At 34.9% G+C, this 20,941-nt stretch overlaps 1 protein-coding gene across 1 annotated transcript in view; it reads left to right on the top strand.

Annotated features, from left to right (window-relative positions):
- Nucleotides 1–20,941, top strand: part of LRP1B (LDL receptor related protein 1B) — a 2,196,232-nt gene that overhangs the window by 1,360,665 nt on the left and 814,626 nt on the right. The gene's annotated exons all lie outside the window — the stretch shown is intronic.

Genomic DNA, 20,941 nt, shown 5'->3' on the forward strand with positions numbered 1-20,941 from the left:
ATTTATATATAAATTGCTATCTACTCGTATAAAAATATAGGCATATTAATGTTTCTTTATTTCAGTAAAGAAGAGAATGAGAGCTAAATTACATTAAAATACAATACAACTGCTTTCATTCCAGAGTTTCTAATCTCAAAGGATCTACCTTTGACTGAGAACTCTCCCACATTTCGTGTCTCAAATTTCAGACCAACAGCTTGCAGTAAGAGTTCACCCTTGAACAAGAGAGGTTTGAACTACATCCCTTTATAGGCAATTAAAAATAAATAAATAAATGTGTTGGAAACTTTTTTGGAGATTTGCAACATTTTGGAAAAAACTCACAGGGAAACCACATAGCCTAGAAATATTGAAAAAAATTAAGAGACAAATATATTATAAATGCATAAAGTATATGTAGGTACTAGCCTATTTTACAATTACTACCATAAAAGCTACACAAATCTATTATAAAAAGTTAAAATTTATCGAAACTTACAGAAACACTTAACAGACCAGACATGGTGCTATTTGAAGTCAACAGAAGTATTAGCAAACATAAAGATGCAGTATTAAATCATTACTGTAAAAAATAACTATAGTACATACCATAATAATTTCATGGGTATGTCATACTATTACAGTGGGTTCAAGTGTTGCTAGTATCAGCTTCAAACACCATGTGACACTAGTCATCTCCTCGTCACCAGTTTGTCTCTCCAATAAATTGCATTGCAAGAAAAAGGGATCTCTTGCAGTTCTTGCATATTTTTCACTGTGTTTAGTTCAGTGCCATAAACCTCGAATAGCACCATGGAACCTATACAAAGTGCCACTGGTGATGCTGGAAGTGCTCCCAAGAAGCAAGAGAAAAGTTGTGGCATTACAAGAAGTTGAGTTGCTTGATATGTACTGGAGATTAAAGTCTGCAGTTGCAGTTTCCCAACATTTTAAGGTAATGAATCTACCATAAGGACAACTGTTAAAAAAAAAAAAAAAAGAAGAGGGAAAAGGAAATTTGTAAAGCCATTACTACAGCAATGCCAGCAGGTATAAAAACCTTGCAATTTTTTAAAATTATCTTTTTATCTTGTACTGAAAATGCAGCTTTCATGTGACTGCAGCATTGCTATAAGAAAGTCATACCTAAAGATTCCAACATGATTCAAAAGAAAGCAAAATCATTATATGACAGCATAAAGCAAAAGGAAAGTGGAAGAATTAAGGCTGGAGAATTTTCTGCAAGCAAATTATTGTTTGATAATTTTAGAAAAAGGTTTGGCTTAAAAAATGTCAAGATAACAGGAGAAGCATGCAGGTTCTGCCCACCAAGAAGCAGCAGATGAGTTCCAGATGGCATTAAGGAAATCACTGTGAAGAAAGGACACCTGCCTGAACAGGTTTTTAGTGTAGACAAAATGCCCTACTCTAGGAAAAAAAAAAAAATGCTGCATTGGACATTTATTAGTAAGCAAGAGAAGTACCAGGATTTAAATCAGGAAAGGATAGGCTAACTTTCTGGTTTGTGCAAATACAGTTGGACTTATGATCAGGAATGCCCTTGTCTATAAAGCTGCTAATCCCTGAACCTTGAAGAAAAAGATTCAATTTTGTCAGTCTTCTGGTTATACAAGAAAGCTTGGACAATGAGATCTCTCCTGCTGGACTGATTTCATCAATGCTTTGTTCTTGACATGAGGAAGTTCCTTGCCAGTAAGGGACTGACTTTTAAAGTTCATGTGATGTTGGACAATGTCTTGGCCACCCAAAACCCCGAGAGTTCCGCACTGAATGTTTCAAAGTGTGTGTATGTGTGTTTCCCCAAACATTATGTCTGTAATTGAGCATCTAGATCAAGGAGTCATAAGAACCTTCAAGGCTCCTTGTGTGTGGTAATCTATGAGAACAGTTGTCAGTGGTATGGAAGAACACCTCAATAGAGAAACATCATTAAATTCTAGAAGGATTATACTATTGAAGATACTATTATTATAGAAAAAAAAAACTGTGAAAGCCATCAAACCTGAAACAATAAATTCTTGTGGAAGAAACTGTGTCCAGATGTCGTACATGTCTTTACAGGATTTATAAGAGAACAGGAAATTATGAAAGAAATTGCAGATATGGCAGAAACAGTGGGATGTGGGAAAGTGAAGGCTTTTAAGATATAGATCTTGGAGAAATTCTAGAATTAGCAGACATCACACCAGAGGAATTAACAAAGTACTACTTGGTGGAGCTGAATGCTTCTGAACTAGTTCCTAAAGGTCAGGAAGAGAATTTAGAAGAAATGCCCGGAAACAAAATAACATTAGACAGTTTGACACAAGGGTTATAATTATTAAAGATTCCTTTGATTTCTTTTATGGCATGAACTCTTCTACGATACAGGCACTAAGACTAAACAAATGGTAGAAGAATTGGTACCATACAGAACATTTTTAGAGAAATGAAAGACCATAAAATTCAGAGAGAAATGACAGTGTATTTCCATAAAGTTATACCAACTGTGCCTGACTCACTTGCCTCCCCTTCCACCTCCTCTACTTCTGCTACATCAAAGGCAGCAAGACCAACCCCTTCTTTTCCTCCTCATCCTTAGTCTTCTCAACATGAAGATGGCAAAGATGAAGACTTTAGTGATGGTCTATTTCCACCTGAGTTCAGTTCAGTCATTCAGTTGTGTCTGACTCTTTGTAACACCATGGACTGCAGCACACCAGGCCTCCCTGTCCATTACCAACTCCCAGAGTTTTATTCAAACTCGTGTCTATTGAGTCAGTGATGCCATCCAACCATCTCATCCTCTGTCATCCCCTTCCCCATCTGCCTTCAATCTTTCTCAGTATTAGGGACTTTTCCAATGAGACAGATCTTCGTATCAGGTGGCCAAAGTACTGAGGTTTCACTTCAACGTCAGTCCTTCCAGTGAATGTTCAGGACTGATTTCCTTTAGGATGGGCTGGTTGGATCTCCTTGCAGTCCAACAGATTCTCAAGGGTCTTCTCCAACATCATGGTTCAAAGCATCAATTCTTTGGCACCTAGCTTCCTATATAGTTCAACTCTCACATCCATACTGGACTACTGTACTACTGGAAAAACCATAGACTTGATGAGATAGACCTTTGTTTGCGAAGTATTGTCTCTGCTTTTTAAGAGGCTGTCTAGGTTGGCTATAACTTTTCTTCCAAGCAGTAAATGTATTTTTATTTCATGGCTGCAGTCACCATCTGCAGTGATTTTGGAGCCCCCCAAAATAAAGTCTGTCTCAGTTTCCACTGTTTCTCTATCTAGTTGCCATGAAGTGATGGAACCAGATGCCATGATCTTTGTTTTCTGAATGTTGAGCTTTAAGCCAACCTTTTCACTCTCCTTTTTCACTTTCATCAAGTAGCTCCTTAGTTCTTCTTCACTTTCTGCCATAAAGGTAGTGTCATCTGTATATCTGAGGTTATTGATATTTTTCCCAGCAATCTTGATTCCAGCTGTGCTTCTTCCAGCCCAGCATTTCTCATGATGTACTCTGCATATAAGTTAAATAAGCAGGGTGACAATATACAGCCTTGACATACTCTTTTTCCTATTTGGAACCAGTCTGTTGTTCCATGTCCAGTTCTAACTGCTGCTTCCTGACTTGCATATAGATTTCTCAAGAGGCAGGTCAGGTAGTCTGGTATTCCCATCTCTTTCAGAATGTTCCACTGTTTATTGTGATCCACACAGTCAAAGGCTTTGGCATACTCAATAAAGCATAAATAGATTTTTTTTGTTTTTGGAACTCACTTGCTTTATCAGTGATCCAGCAAATGTTGGCAATTTGATCTCTGGTTCCTCTGCCTTTTCTAAAACCAGCTTGTACATCCATATTGAACCATATTGAACATTCAATATGCTGTTGGAGACCAGTGGAGAAATAACTCCAGAAAGAATGAAGAGATGGAGCCAAAGCAAAAACAACACCCAGTTGTGAATGTGATTAATGATAGAAGCAAGGTCCGATGCTGTAAAGAGCAATATTGCATAGGAACCTGGAATGTCAGGTCCATGAATCAAGACAAATTGAAAGTGATCAAATAGGAGATGGCAAGAGTGAACATCAACATTTTAGGAATCAGCAAACTAAAATGGACTGGATTGGGTGATTTTAACTCAGATGACCATTATATCTCCTACTGTGGGCAAGAATCCCTTAGAAGAAATGGAGTAGCCATCATAGTCAACAAAAACATCTGAAATGCAATAATTGGATACAATCTCAAAAATGACAGAATGATCTCTGTTTGTTTCCAAGGCAAACCATTCAATATCATGGTAATCCAAGACTATGCCCCAACCAGTAATGCTAAAGAAGCTGAAGTTGAACAGTTCTATGAAGACCTATAAGACCTTCTAGAATTAACACACAAAAAAGATGTCCTTTTTATTATAGGGGACTGGAATGCAAAAGTAGGAAGTCAAGAAACACTTATAGTAATAGGCAAATTTGGCCTTGGGGTACAGAATGAAGCAGGGCAAAGGCTAATAGAGTTGTGCCAAGAGAATACACTGGTCATAACAAAAACCTTATTCCGATAAAACAAGAGAAGACTCTACAAATAGACATCACCAGATGGTCAACACCAAAATCAGATGGATTATATTCTTTGCAGTCAAAGATGGAGAAGCTGTCTACAGTCAGCAAAAATAAGACCGGGAGCTTATTGTGGTTCAGATCATGAACTCCTTATTGCCAAATTCAGACTTGAATTGAACAAAGTAGGGAAAACCACTAGACCATTCAGGTATGACCTAAATCAAATCCCTAACGATTGATTATACAGTGGAAGTGAGAAATAGATTTATGGGACTAGATCTGATAGGGTGCCTGATGAACTATGGACAGAGGTTCGTGACATTGTACAGGAGACAGGGATCAAGACCATCCCCAAGAAAAAGAAATGCAAAAGAGCAAAATGGCTGTCTGGGGAAGCCTTATAAATAGCTGTGAAAAGAAGAGAAGCCAAAAGCAAAGGAGAAAAGGAAAGATATACCCATTTGAATGCAGAGTTCCAAAGAATAGCAAGGAGAGATAAGAAAGACTTCCTCAGTGATCAGTGCAAAGAAATAGAGGAAAATGATAGAATGGGAAAGGCCAGAGATCTCTTCAAGAAATTTAAAGATACCAAGGAAACATTGCATGCAAAGATGGGCTCAATAAATGACAGAAATTGTATGGAGCTAACAGAAGCAAAAGTCATTAAAGGAGGTGTCAAGAATACACAGAACTGTACAAAAAAGATCTTCACAACCCACATAATCCTGATGATGTGATCACTCACATAGAAGTTGACATCCTGGAATGTGAAGTCAAGTGGGCCTAAGGAAGCATCACTACAAACAAAGCTAGTGGAGGTGATGGAATTCCAGTTGAGCTATTTCAAATCCTGAAAGTTGATGCTGTGAAAGTGCTGCACTCTATATGCCAGCAAATTTGGAAAACTCAGCAGTGGCCACAGGACTGGAAGAGGTCATTTTTCATTCCAGTCCCTAAGAAAGGCCATACCAAAGAATGCTCAAACTACTGCACAATTGAACTCATCTCACATGCTAGTAAAGTAATTTCCACCTAATAAATAGTAAATAATCATCGTGCCCTACTTTTAATGAACTTACCTGTTATGTATATGTGTCTTTATGTAAAAAAATAAAATCTAATAACTGTTCAACATGAACTGAATGGGAAGTTTATATCATTATCATTGCCATCACCTAAGTTTTCATCATGTAGAACATCATGTGCAAGGCTTATATTGAAGTGGATAGCCTATCCTAAGTGAAGTGAAAGTTGCTCAGTCATGTCTGACTCTTTGTGACCCCATGGACTATACAGTCCATGGAACTGTCCAGTCCAGAATACCGGAGTGGGTAGCCTTTCCCTTCTTCAAGGAATCTTCCCAACCGTGGTATCAAACCCAGGTCTCCCACATTGCAGACAGATTCTTTACCAGCTGAAACATAAGGGAAGCCTAAGAATACTGGAGTGGGTAGCCTATCCCTTCTCTAGTGGATCTTCCCAACCCAGGAGTCGAATCCGGGTCTCTTGCATTGCAGGCAGATTCTTTACCAACTGAGTTATCAGGGAAGCCTGGATAGCCTATCCTAACACAGACATAAAGTGAGTGCAATATAAAATTAATGGTGTGCTAGTTTTCCTAGTGTTCTATATTGTTTTCAGTCATATTACTATACAATATGTCTGTTTCACTCATAATCGGAGAAAGCACGTATCAGCCTATCATCACAGGTGTTTTTTAAAAAAATGTAGCAATGTTTATAGTTCTATAATCAGAATATGACTGTAATACCATATGATATAAAAATTATAACAATTCTTCCGTTAGTGTGTACCTAGGTTACCATGAAGCAATCATATTGCAACCATAGCAATCATGGTTCTTCTTCATTATCAGTGCATGAATTATTATACCTTTAAAGAAATATGAATCTTATTCACATTATCTTTTCATTTTTGATGTCTAGTGTTGGTAATATGTATAAAATCTACAGTATTTTGTATCTTATAAGACAATATTGATGTAGGCACTGGCAGGCAATTCATCTTGTGAATAGACAATGTAATCTTATGATAACAATAAAGTACTGTAAATATGTTTTCTCTTCCTTATAATTTTCTTAATAACATTTTTCTTTATCTAGCCTACTTTATTGTAACAATACAGTATATAATGCATATATCATACAAAACACGTGTAAAGGCTCTAGTCAGCAGTAGGCTGTTAGTAGTTAACTTTAGGGACAATCAAAAGTTATATTTAGATTTTAAACTGTGCCCCTAACCCCCACATTGCTTGAGGATCAACTGTATATTATAGTCAGGAAATCAGGGAGGAAATTTCAAGTCCTTCTCTCATGGAAAGGAAATTAAAATATGTAATTTTTTAGAATAGAAAAATAAAAGAAACCTTTGACATTATACATTAATGGCAAGGTTATAAGGAAAATTAGGCCACATATAGTATTATTTTTCAATTCAGTTTCTCTGTGGCCAGTCTTTCTGTGATTGTTGCTGCTGCTGCTGCTGCTGCTAAGCTGCTTCAGTCGCTTCCAATTCTGTGAGACCCTATAGACGGCAGCCCACCAGGCCCCCCCGTCCCTGTGATTCTCCAGGCAAGAACACTGGAGTGGGTTGCCATTTCCTTCTCCAATCTGTGATTGTTAAAGCTTAAAAATATTACATTGAGAGTGTTAGGACATTCTCCAAGTCATCAAGTACTGAAACTACCAGAAATAAATTTATGTAAGAATCATTAAAAAATGCCACTAATTTAGAGGCACAAAGTATAAGACATTTTCCACTAAAGTGTCACTAGGAAATTAATAGAACAGCAAGAAAATAGGATTTAGTGAGAGAATGAGTGAGAGTTTAGGGACAAGAATAAAACCTCAGTGAGACTTAGAAAACCACAATGATAAAAACACAATTTTCAATAAAGATTTTGCAGTCTTAAATATGTTAAAACACACTATGAAATTTTATACAGCAAAATTTATAGAAACCATAATGTGAAAACCATATCAAGAGAAAGAAATTGTATTCACTTATTTTAGTGTATGAAAAATTAAGTAGAAGAAAAATAAGCCAGAATATAAAAGATTTAAAGAATTAATGTTTAGATAAAATTAATAAAAATATAACTCTATTCTTAGAAGGAAAAATATCTTATTTTACAAGGCTTATGAAATATTTTTAAATGAACATTTATTATCAGAAACAAATTCAATAAATTTTAAGAAATAGAAGCGAATCAGACAAAATTATCTGATCATCATATAATACACCTGTAATTTTGAAGATTTAACCACTCTTCTGCTTGTAAATATAATAATAAAGTACTTTTTAATCTTAATTCTAGCGGGAATAAAGCTAGACTTTAAGAACTTCTACAAAATAAAAGTACATACTTGTCAGAATATATGGAATATAAATAAAACATTGCTTATGAGAAAATATAACTTTGTAAACTTTTATGCAAAGTGTCCCAGAACTCTCAGTGTAATAATATCTTTAAAGTTTAACAATTGCAGAAATATAGTGTAAAATTCAAAAACAATCATTGAAATTTTAGTTATTTTAACATATTAATTTTATTAATCCTGAGTAATAAATTTTTGTTTGTTACTAGTAGTTTGCCATCTTTAGTTAGAGGGACTGAGCCAAAAATATATCTTAAAATGTTCAAAATTTATAAAATTATATTCAACTAAAACCCAATTTACAAAATTACAAGAAATATACCTAAACTTTCAGATAATATTTTGTTTGTAGCATTTATATTTCTAAAATAGTTAAAAACTAAAACTATTCTGAGACTTTTGAGATTTCTGTATTTACATTCAGTAATTAAAAAAAGAAACATAGTTTTTTAACAATATGTACTAGACATGGTATTTTACAACCTCTTGATGCTTTACTGCATTTCTCAACTCTTGCAGTTCTATTGGGGTCAAATGACTAGTTCTAGTCAATGAGTCGTGAGCGTATGGGACTGTATAATTTCCATACGATGCAGTTAAGCTTGGTGAGCATCTTTATTTTGGTTTTGTTTTAGTTAGCTTTCTGTTTATTTGGTTTTGCTTGTTTTCCTGCCCTAGTGGCCTTTTATATTATGACTCTGGAAGGCATACATAGAAGATGGAAGGAGACTCACCTCTCATGATTTTATGTGAACAAAAAACCTTGCTGAGTTAGGTCACTGGATTTTAGGTCTGTTACTGCAGCATAGCTTATCCTGACTATCTCTGGTTTCTCTTCAGATCGTATAAATCTTTCACCTTGCCTTACTAATACAACCTCAAACTCAGGAAGTTACAAATCATAAACAAATGTAAGGAAAAAAGAAAATCAAATTAATGTTTAAATTTAGAAGAAAGAAAAGAGTGTAATTTGAAAATTCAATAATTAGGTTGTTGAAAGAATAGCTAAAATTGCTAATCTATTAACTGATCTAATTAAAAAAAAAAACAACAACAACATTGAAAACACAGTACCAAAAAGGAGAATCGGAAAATAATCATACATGCTGAAGAAAGTATAAGACTAGAGAAACTATCTATGAAGTGTAATAGAAATGAATTTAAAACCTATATTAATAAAATCATTTAACTTTTTAAAAAATATAAATTTCCAAAATCAATTCAGGAAAGGAAAATATAAGCAATATGTTTTATAAAGATTTTTTTAAATCACTATATAACTCCTTTCACTATTCCGCCAAAAGTTTCAAGTCCAGATGAGAAATTCTACCAGATATTTAAGGAACATTGTTACAACTGTCATTTCATCTCCTCCAGAGAATTGGAAAGGAGTAATAACTCTTAAGCAATAAAACGTTGATTTTTCCAACTCCCAAAGTTAGTACCTTCCATGCACACAACAATTATAAACTGTCTCTCTGATGACCATGATTACCATTATTCTAGATAAAATATGAGCAAATCCAGCAATACTTTAAAGGACTGCTGCTGCTGCTGCTGCTAAGTCACTTCAGTGGTGTCTGACTCTGTGCGACCCCATAGACGGCAGCCCACCAGGCTCCCCCATCCCTGGGATTCTCCAGGCAAGAACACTGGAGTGGGTTGCCATTTCCTTCTCCAATACTTGAAAGTGAAAAGTGAAAGTGAAGTCACTCAGTCGTGTCTGACCCTCAGCGACCCCATGGACTGCAGCCTACTAGGCTCCTCTGTCCATGGGATTTTCCAGGCAAGAGTACTGAAGTGGGGTGCCATTTCCTTCTCTGGCCTTAAAGGGCTAATTCACCATAAAAAAAAAAAAAAAAAAAGTCCTCCTTTGATATATCTGTTACAATCAGTGATCCTGTATTCCTGCATTGATCATTATCATCCAAAGTCTATAGTTTACATTAGAGTTCACTCTTGATGTTGTACAAACTACGAATTTTGACAACTGTTTAATGATATGAGCTACCATAGTATCATAGTTTCACTGCCCTAAAAATCCTCTGTGCTGTCTGTCATCTCTCCTTCCTTCCATCTGATCTTCTTACTGTCTCCATAGTTGTGCCTTTTCCATAATGTCATATAAATACAAATAGTATGTAGCCTTCTTAAATAAGCTTCTTTCACTTAGTATCATTCATTTAGGTTTCCTTCATGTCTTTTAATGGCTTGTTAGTTCATTTCTTTTTGGCACCGAATAGATCCTATTTTCAGGTTGTGCCACAGCTTTTTAATTCTTTCAACCTACTGAAAAGTGGCTTGGTTACTTTCAAGTTTTAACAGTTATGATTAAAGAGGCTATAAACATTGGTATATTAGTTTTTGTATGGATATAAGTTTTCAACTCATTTGGGTAAATACCAAGGAGTGTAACTGCTGAATCATATGGTAAGAGTATGTTTGGTTTCTTAAGAAACTGCCATATTGCCTTCCAAAATATCTATATAATTTTGCATCCCCCACTAGAAATGAATGAGAAATTTTTATTGCTCCATATCCTGGCCAGTATTTGAGTATATCAGCATTTTGAATTCCATCACTCTAATAGGTTTAGAGTAGTGTTGTTGTTTTAGTTTGCATTTCCCTAATGGCATGTGATGTGGATCATTGTTTCATATGCTACTTGCCACTACATTGTTTTTAATATCTAAATGTTGCAAGCAACCTATATAGACCATAAGTAAAGTTAAGAAGAAACATTATGGTATGTCCACATAGGAGAAAGCCTTGCAGCAATTATAATGAATGGGAATCACTATAATACACTCACATTGATGTTTTCTTATAATTAAGTGTTGAATAAAAATTCAATGAACTTAATAGTGTCTATAGTATGTCATATTGTTTAAATAAAGGAAAATTAAAAATGGTATATTTTTTCTATATTAATAATATTTCTAGAAGGATTCATAAGAAACTATTGTCAGTATTTGTTTTTGAAAGGGGGGAAGGAAGGCTAAAAAAAAAGTGGGAAGGTGTCATACTTGTACAGTCTTCTTTCATGACAGTCTATCTTTCCAGGAGAGGTGATAGGTTGGTGCTGATCCATAACCTTACACTCTATTCCTTGGAAAAAGCAACATACATTTTCAAGTCATGTCTCAGGGTAGAGTTAAGAATTAAGGATGGCATATATATGGAATTTAGAAAGATGGTAACGATAACCCTGTATGTGAGACAGCAAAAGAGACACAGATGTATTGAACAATCTTTTGAACTCTGTGGGAGAGGGAGAGGGTGGGATGACATGGGAGAAGGGCACTGAAACCTGTAAATTATCATATGTGAAACAAATCACCAGTCCAGGTTTAATGCATGATACAGGGTGCTCGGGGCTGGTGCACTGGGATGATTAGAGGAAAGGGATGGGGAGAGAGGTTGGAGGGGGGTTCAGGATGGGGAACACATGTACACCCATACATTGACTTGAATGGCAAAACAAATACAATATTGTAAAGTAAAACAAATAAACAGAAAAAAAGAAAAGAATTAAGGATGAAGGAGTCTTTAGCAAAGGAATATAACAAGACTGACTCTGACAGTGGCTCCGTAAACATCATCCTTTGTTCTGATCCTCTAATGTAATAAAACTCCACTTGTGGGCTTGTGTGAATGGCAAAGAACACATTTATTTTTAGGTTTTTATTTTTTTTCTTCCTCACATTGTTGTATCAGTAAACAAACAAAAAAAAATGATGAATTTAATCCATGTTAAAAATCAGTCTGAATAATTAGAAACAAAATTATCCTACAATGGAAAACTGATTTTGTTATAATTTTATGATGAGTGGTATATGAAGAATTTGTAAGTACAGCACTTTTTTTGTCCTTCAATAACTGACCATGTGGATACTTCTGTTTATTTCTGATGAAATAATATGGTGAGCTCTCCATTGTCTATATGCTCTGAAACTAGTCATATATATTTACGTGTAGCTTCTTATAAGCCCTGTATTCTTTTAATTTCTCCTGGTGGCAATTTTAAACACTTTGCTGTATACTTACTCCCACCTACCCATAGTCCTGTACCTAAAGAAATAAATAACCCTTCATTTTGCCCAGAAGCACTCTTCAGCTGTTGAACCTGTAACTACCTACATCCTGTGGGACCTTGGTCACTTTTTTTTGCTTATGTCTTCAATTTCTTTCTCTACACCATTTTTTCTTTCTCTTTGAAAATATACCTAGCACAGAAGGTTCAAAAACACTTGATTTTATCAGCTTTTCATGTTTTCTTCCTTCCCTTTGCTAAATTACCTTGTGTAATGTACCTTGATGTATTTCTCTCATTTATTCCTTCACCTTTTGCTGTCTAATATCCTCTGCCTGCCTTTGATGGAAATTGCTGTTTCAGTGGTTACCAGGAATGATTTCTCAGTCCATTTTTTTTCTCAGTCTTGTGTTCTGCTCTGCCATTCAGTAACTATGTTAATTCACATAAATGCTAAACCTCTCTACGGTTCAATTTTCTGATCTGTAAAATAGAGATGATAATAATAATGGTAACACTAGAATGTACAAAAAGTGCCTAGAACATAAAATGAGCTCAATCAACAATACCTTTGACTATTAATATAGCACAGTGATCTCTTTCTCTGCAATTCTTGACCTTTCTCTTCAACACATGTCCTTTCCTGGAAACTTTTCATTATGAAATCTCATGTTGAATTGTCCTCTCTCTACCCACCATTTAGATTTCTATTTTTATTTCACCTTCCCTTGACCTTTTTCCCTTTGCCAATCCCTTATATTTAATTCAAAAATATCCATTGAGAACACTTTCCCCGTGGTCCAGTGGTTAAGACTCTGCCCTCCCAATGCAGGGGACATGGGTTCAATTCCTGGTCAGGGAACTATGGTAAAAAATAATGATAATTAAATAATTAGAAAAATATCTATTGAATACATAATTCATTTGAGACAATGCATACATTTTTCTCTTTATTTATTTACTTATTTTATTTTGCTCCTTCTCATCTTTCTGCAAGGTGTCCATAGCAAACTCTTCTGTTCCTGAAGTTTCAACCATCACCATCAGGTAAATGCCTGCCAAATTTCTGCCACAGATATTTACCCAACTCTTCAAATCCATTTTTTTTCCTTTGCTGTGCTCAATATTCCACTGCTTCTCCAAATCGATATATTCTTTCTCTCTTATATCTGTTAGAGATATCTTCATTCTCTTAAACATTTGGTTTTAAAGGAGAAACAACCTTTTAACACTTCTAGTGTATAATGACTTTCTAGGTGCTACTGCTGATACCTCTACACTTTCTCTAACATCACCCATTCTATTTTTTCCATGCACACATCAGAGCTTAAGGTTAAGCCTATACCATTTCTCACTCAGAACTTTGTGTTGTCTACTGTTTTCATCCCTGACATCTATTATCTTCAACCCATTCTACTCACATCTTCAGCTTCCTCTTACTTCATAAACTGGGACATGCACACAGACTTGGTCAAAATTTTTCAATGTCAATTTTTTTGTCAAAAACATTTGCTGAAATCAAACATTTTTTGAGGTTATTGAGCTCCTTGAATTAGCAATCAACACTTTATGAACTGTGACTTCAAACTGGCTTATTACTGCTTCAGGAGGAAGTTCTACCCTTTTTCTACCTATGCATTTATATAGGAACTGCATCTCACATGTGGGTAAATTCAACAAATAAAATTAAAACTGTATATACTCATAATTATCATTGAAAATTATCCATAAAACTCAGTATGTATGTTTCTGATGAAAATTAACACATAAAACTCTATCGTGAAGAAAATAATATTTAGCATGAAATAAAAATTATGGCATCCAGTCCCATCACTTCATGGCAAATAGATGGGAAAACAATGGAAACAGTTGACAGACTTTAATTTTGAGGGTTCCAAAATCACTGCAGATGGTGATTGCAGCCATGAAATTAAAAGATGCTTGCTCCTTGGAAGAAAAGCTATGACCAACCTAGACAGCATATTAAAAAGCAAACACATTACTTTGCCAACAAAGGTCCATCTAGTCAAAGCTATGATTTTTCCAGTAGTCATGTATGGATGTGCAAGTTGAACTATAAAGAAGGCTGAGTGCCAAAGAATTGATGCTTTTGAACTGTAGTGTTGCAGAAGACTCTTGAGAGTCCCTTGGACTGCAAGGAGATCCAACTAGTCTATCCTAAAGGAAATCAGTCCTAAATATTCATTGGAAGGACTGATGCTGAAGCTGAAATTCTAATACTTTGGCCTCCTGATGTGAAGAACTGACTCTGGAAAAGACCCTGATGCTGGAAAAGATTGAAGGCAGGAAGAGAAGGGAACAACAGCAGATGAGATGGCATCAATGACTCAATGGACATGAGTTTGAGTAAGCTTCAGGAGTTGGTGATGGACAGGGAGGCCTGGCATGCTGCAGTCCATAGGGTTGCAAACAGTCAGACACAACTGAGCGACTGAACTGAACTGAGAAATTAAATATAGAGAATATAATTTTATAGTGGATTCACACAGAAATAGAAGAGATCAAATTAAGAAGGAGTTGACTTGGTTTCAGTATCTATGCCCTGACACATTCCCATTCGATAACAGAAATAAACACCATACTATTAAACTGTTTTCTCTCTGTTTTTCCTTTTACTTGCTTTTTATTTTGCAGAGGATATATTTTTGAATGTTAAGGCTGTACACATAAGACAGCTGTTTATATGAAATGCCTTTTTTCTTGTGTCCATATCTAATATTCACTGCCACTCTTCAAAATCTCTTCCCAAATAACATCTTAGTAAAGCTTTTTTCTGAGCCTTTCAATCACACATATTTTCTAGCTCTCTGAAATTCCGTAGCACTCTGTGATGGTTATATGGCTTTTATCTTATCCTTTTTTTATAGAACATTTGTCAGTACTAGACTTATTGCTCCACAAGGTCAGGGATTTTTCTTTATTTTTTTCTACAGTGTTCAGTGGCTAGACAGGTACAAAGTACTCAATAAATATTTGCTGAATTGAAATGAAGTCAAATGTTGTTAAATAAATATGTATGTTTTATGGAGTATAAAAATTACAGAAAAATTGCATTTCCAAAACCAATATTATATTCAAAAAATAATATTTTTAAATAAATCCATTTGAATTTTTTCAAAGTACCCATATTCTTGACATTAACTGCCAGTTGTATCCCAGAACAGAAATTGTTCTGTTATAGCCTATTGTCTCTCATTAAGACAAAAGAAAGTTAAGCAGTTTACAAATGACTAAATCTCTCTCTCACTTTTTTTTTTTTTTAATTGCCAAAACAGTTTAGCAGAGACAAGCAAAATCTGGAAGTGATAGTATGAATTCAGGAAAGCAACACAGATTCTAATAACTCCTAGGAACTCTTAGTTTTCCTATACCTGTTGATTTTGTACTGACTTTTAACCTAAACTATGTATCTCAAGGATACACAAATCAAAATAGTCCTTACAATGTCCTGAGTGTATGAGAGAGAGCGAATGTGATTTAAGTGATTATAGTAGCTTCCATAATACCAGTAGCTGACTTTTGCTATTATCTGCTTGTTGTCATTGCTATTGTTGCTCAGCCATTCTTATTCTTTTTGCTCAAAGGACAAAACTACAGTTTCCACAAGAGTTCTGCATCTTTATTAATCAGTTTGAAAATATTATGTAAAGCTCAATTTGATAAAAAACACTGAATTTTTCTAGCACATGATATCTCTTTAAAGAAGAATTAGTAAAGACAATTTGAACTTGGTTGACTTGGCTATTTGAATTTATTTGTGCATAGGTTTTTTTAAAGTTATTTTTAAAGATTTTGTTTTTTTAGATATTGTGGATATTTATAATTTATAACACATTTTAATATTATTAGTATTTATTTTGTTTTAAAAATATTAACTTGATCTGAGTTTCAGCTTTCTTATATATAAAGGAGGGAGCTTAAACAAGAGTAGTTGTAATATTGAAGTTTTTTTATTGTCACATCTAGTGATTTGACTGTGTAAGGATCTGTCCTGCTGTAAACCGAGTAAAAATGAACAATCTTTCAGCATATTTACTAAGGTAATTTGCTTTTCAGTTTTACCCAACTGATGGTCATGAAATAGAAATTTAACATCATACCTGGAGTATCCTCTTACCTTCCTTTTGTATAAGAATTAAAACTAAACAAGAAAGGGAAAAGCAATTGTTCCAAACATCCCCTGCAAAATACCTGGGAAGAAAGAGCTATTGAAACTTGTAGATTTTATCTGAGCTGTTTATTTATATTTATTCATATCTCTTGTAACATAGCAAAAGTAACTAGATTATAAACTCCTTGGGGACAGGGAATGTGTCTTATGCCTTTTTTTATATTACCTAAAGTCTCTTGGAAAATATAAGGCACAGGGTAACCTCTGTATCTGTAGAAACTACCAGACTTTGTGGCACATGTTACATGTCTCATATTTACCATTTTAAAATGAGCTAGTATTTTTTGAAAAATTATACAGAAATATAGTGGAAGGGAAAATAAAGTAACACAAAAGGTTTTGATGAAAAATCAATCTGTCTCCTACTCCCATGTACCTTAAGACTTCCCCACCAGAGGCAATCAGTTTTAATTATTTCCTGTGTAGCCCAGTGTTCTTGCCTGGAGAATCCCAGGGACGGGGGAGCCTGGTGGGCTGCCGTCTGTGGGGTCACACAGAGTCGGACACGACTGACACGACTTAGCAGCCGCAGCAGCAGAAACCCTCCAGAAAAAATTCATGTAGAGACAAGCCTATACATGTGTTTATATTGACATATGTATGGAAATATTGTCACACATATTGCTAAACAGATAGTTCTAACACAAAAGAATATCTACAGCATACTCACTTGTAGTTCCTTTATATTAATATGATAGGGAGATTGTTTTATTTTAACTTATGGAGAATTAACTCATTGTTTTTCACTCAAGTATATAATTTCAATGTATGGATGCATTGTAATTGATGTTGCCAGTCTTGCAGTCTGAATTTTACTTGTTACCAGACTTTTGCTAATATAGACAAAACAGCAACACACATCCTCATTTATGTATTTTTGTACATTTAGGCATAATATACCAATGGAAAAATATTCTAAAATTAGAATTACAGTGGTGAAGTGTTGATATAGTTTTCATTACTAGTTTCATAATATTGCCTTACAAAGAGATGATCCCAATCGGTAGCCCCTTAACACTGGAGTTGTTTTTCATACCTTTGTCAAATTTATCTATGTGTTATACAGCTTTTTAATCTTAATCCAAGAGAGGAAAAATGCTATCAAATTGTTGTTTTTATTTTATTTTTTTAAATTGAAAGATGTTTTCAACTCCATATGTTGGTAAGCCATTATCGATTCATTATAAACCTTGCACTTATATACTGGTTTACTGATTTTTATCATACTGATTTATATGAACCTTTTATATTTCAAAGTAATATATATTTTTTTGTCAAATAGAATGATTTCTTTTTCTGTTTTATTGACTTTGTTTTGACTTTATAGATGAATTTTATAGTTCAATGTGGACAGTATTTAAGTTTATCAACTTGTCCTTTATGCTCTCTGTGTTTGTATAATGACCATTTCAGGGTTTTGTTTTAATAACTATTTTATTCTAGAATGTTTTGCTCTCATCATTTCTGTTTTAAAACACTTCTTTGATCTGTCTTTAATTTATTTTGGTGTGAATATTGAGTGAAGATTCAGCCTTTTATTTTTCTCCAGGTGGCCCATCAATAATCCTAACAGCCTTAATTTTGTAATTATTTATTCTCTACTATTTTGAATTGTCAATTTTTGCATATTAAAACCACATACCTAGTGACTTTACTTCTGATGTCACTATGCTATTTAATTATTGATGCATAGTTATATTCCATTATGACAAAATTTAACTAATGTTACTTTTAAAACATTTCTAAATATTTGGCATATATAGTTCCTACTCAGCAAACTGTGTTTTTTAGAAGATGGCTCATAATATTTGCAGTTTTATTTTCTTAAGTTTAGGATAAGTTCATGGGATTAAAATAATAGAATTTAAAATGGGATGAGATTAATTTGAGAAAAAATAATACTTTTCTATTAATATGTTTATCTCTGAAATCAAACTATGTCTGTATTCAAGGCTTCTTTTGAGTTTTTTAAAATAAACTTTTGATGTTTTTCATACAAATAATATACAGTTCTTATAGTTTAACCCAAAATGCTTTGTTTTGTGGTAGATTTCTTGGCTGACCTTCTCTTCTGTTGTCTTTATATATATGGGACCTATTGACTTTTCTGTAGAGTTTTTGAAGCTATCTACATTTTTAAAAATTCTCAGTTTCTTATAGTTCTAACTTAGTTTTACTGACTTATAATTATGCAATTATATAAACTTCATATAATGATATTATTTTCAAGTTTTATGCCTAAGTCTTTCTACTATCTAATTGTACTACATAGTATTTCCAGGTAATATAAAATATTAACATTGTTTTATTTATGGTATTATGTGAAGATTTATAATATTCCTCCTTTTATAATCAAAGTCATTATTGAAATATTCATCCATTCTTTTTTAAGAATACTATGATAAATAAATAACATTGAATATTAGAGAATATATTTATATTACATGCGGAACTGATCATTTATGTTTTCCTCTTATTTGACATATAGCATGGAAAATTGTTACCACATTTCTATAAGTGAAACATCTTTTCACCAGTATTCAAGTACATTAAAACTCAATAGGTTTAAGTTTGAAGAAAACCTTTAAATACATAATGACCATTCAGTTCAGTTCAGTTCAGTCGCTCAGTTGTGTCCGACTCTTTGCGACCCCATGAATCGCAGCATGCCAGGCCTCCCTGTCCATCACAAACTCACGGAGTTCACTCAAACTCACGTCCATCGAGTTGGTGATGCCCTCCAGCCATCTCATCCTCAGTCATCCCCTTCTCCGCCTGCCCTCAATCCCTCCTAGCATCAGAGTTTTTTCCAATGAGTCAATTCTTCGCATGAGGTGGCCAAAGTACTAGAGTCTCAGCTTTAGCATCATTCCTTCCAAAGAACACCCAGGACTGATCTCCTTTAGAATGGACTGGTTGGATCTCCTTGCAGTCCAAGGGACTCTCAAGAGTCTTCTCCAACACCACAGTTCAAAAGCATCAATTCTTCAGCGCTCAGCTTTCTTCACAGTCCAACTCTCACATCCATACATGAGCACTGGAAAAACCATAACCTTGACTAGATGGACCTTTGTTGGCAGAGTAATGTCTCTGCTTTTCAATATGCTGCCTGGGTTGGCCATAACTTTCCTTCCAAGGAGTAAGCGTCTTTTAATTTCATGAGTCACCATCTGCAGTGATTTTGGAGCCCCCCAAAATAAAATCTGATACTGTTTCCACTGTTTCCCCATCTATTTCCCGTGAAGTGATGGGACCAGATGCCATGATCTTCATTTTCTGAAGCTTTAAGCCAACTTTTGGACTTTCCCCTTGCACTTTCATCAAGAGGCTCTTTAGTCCTTCTTTACATTCTGCCATAAGGGTGGTGTCATCTGCATATCTGAGGTTATTGATAGTTCCCAGAAATCTTGATTCCAGCTTATGCTTCCTCCAGCCCAGCATTTCTCATGGTGTATGCTGCATATAAGTTAAATAAGTGGGGTGACAATATACAGCCTTAAAGTACTCCTTTTCCTATTTGGAACCAGTCTGTTGTTCCATGTCCAGTTCTAACTGTTGCTTCCTGACCTGCATCCAGGTTTCTCAAGAGGCAGGTCAGGTGGTCTGGTATTCCCATCTCTCTCAGAATTTTCCACAGTTTATTGTGATCCACACAGTCAAAGGCTTTGGCATAGTCAATAAAGCAGAAATAGATGTTTTCTGGAACTCTCTTGCTTTTTCCATGATCCAGTGGATGTTGGCTCTTTGATATCTGGTTCCTCTGCCTTTTCTAAAACCAGCTTGAACATCAGGAAGTTCACAGTTCATGTATTGCTGAAGCCTGGCTTGGAGAATTTTGAGCATTACTTTTCTAGCATGTGAGATAAGTGCAACTGTGCGGTAGTTTGAGCATTCTTTGGCATTGCCTTTCTTTGGGATTGGAATGAAAACTGACCTTTTCCAGTCCTGTGGCCACTGCTGAGTTTTCCAAATTTGCTGGCATATTGAGTGCAGCACTTTCACAGCATCATCTTTCAGTATTTGAAATAGCTCAACTGGAATTCCATCACCTCCACTAGCTTTGTTCGTAGTGATGCTTTCTAAGGCCCACTTGACTTCACATTCCAGGATGTCTGGCTCTAGGTGAGTGGTCACACCATTGTGATTATCTTGCTCATGAACATCTTTTTTGTACAGTTCTTCTGTTTGTTCTTGCCACCTCTTCTTGACATCTTGTGCTTCTGTTAGGTCCATACCATTTCTGTCCTCTATCGAGCACATCTTTGCATGAAGTGTTCCCTTGATATCTCTAATTTTCTTGAAGAGATCTCTAGTTTTTCCCATTCTGTTGTTTTCCTCTATTTCTTGGATTGATCACTGAGGAAGGCTTTCTTATCTCTTCTTGCTATTCTTTGGAACTCTGCATTCAGATGCTTATATCTTTCCTTTCCTCATTTCCTTTTCACCTCTCTTCTTTTCACAGCTATTTGTAAGGCCTCCCCAGACAGCCATTTTGCTTTTTTCATTTCTTTTCCATGAAGATGGTCTTGATCCCTGTCTCCTGGACATTGTCATGAACCTCCCTCCATACTTCATCAGGCACTCTATCTATTAGAACAGTCCCTTAAATCTATTTCTCACTTCTACTGTATAATCATAAGTGGTTTGATTTAGGTCATACCTTAATGGTCTAGTGGTTTCCCCTACTTTTTTCAATTTAAGTCTGAATTTTACAATATAATATTTTTCCATTTCCTTTTAATTTGCCCCACTCATTTT

Source organism: Ovis aries, chromosome 2 (genome assembly GCF_016772045.2).
Source record: "Ovis aries strain OAR_USU_Benz2616 breed Rambouillet chromosome 2, ARS-UI_Ramb_v3.0, whole genome shotgun sequence".
NCBI lineage: Eukaryota > Metazoa > Chordata > Mammalia > Artiodactyla > Bovidae > Ovis > Ovis aries.